The sequence below is a fragment of the Petaurus breviceps genome, unplaced genomic scaffold, assembly GCF_028583685.1.
Source record: "Petaurus breviceps papuanus isolate PSGF00001 unplaced genomic scaffold, PetGlider_PUasm1.0 140, whole genome shotgun sequence".
Taxonomy (NCBI): Eukaryota; Metazoa; Chordata; class Mammalia; order Diprotodontia; family Petauridae; genus Petaurus; species Petaurus breviceps.
In genome coordinates, this window is record NW_027185698.1 from 27,555,660 (window position 1) to 27,556,227 (window position 568).

Here is a 568-nt window from a genome sequence, read left to right on the forward strand (position 1 = left end):
AAGAGCAGAGACTATTTTTTTTTTGCCTTTCTTTGTGTCCCCAACACTTAGCATAGTGCCCAGCACATAGTAGGTGCTTAATAACTTTTAGAGAAAGTCAACAAACTCTTTGAACTGATGACTTTCCCCTGGCCACTATAGTCACCCTGAAAGTACAGCACAGAAGCCCAGAGTCTAAGGACAGAGGTACTAAAGATGGCTATTTTTTCTTTAAAATGCTATTTCTCCTCTGAAAATAGCACAGAGGAAAGTGGTAAACACTAAGGTTCCCTTGGTCCTATTTTTGCCTTCTATATGTTTTGCTGTGGAATATAATCAACAGAATTCGCTTCCTCGTTAAGAGCATAGCCCAAATAAAAGTCTGTTGGTGCCTTTCTTTCTTTTCTAAGAAACACTAATTTTAGTATATATTAGTGCATTTATCACTACAATTTCTCTGTCTCTGTCTGTGTGTGTGTGTGTCTCTCTCTATGTCTGTGTCTCTTTCTCTGTCTCTCCCACTATCTCTGTCTCTCCTCCTCTTTGTCTTTGTCTCTCTCTGTGTCACTGTGTTTGTCTCACTGTCTCT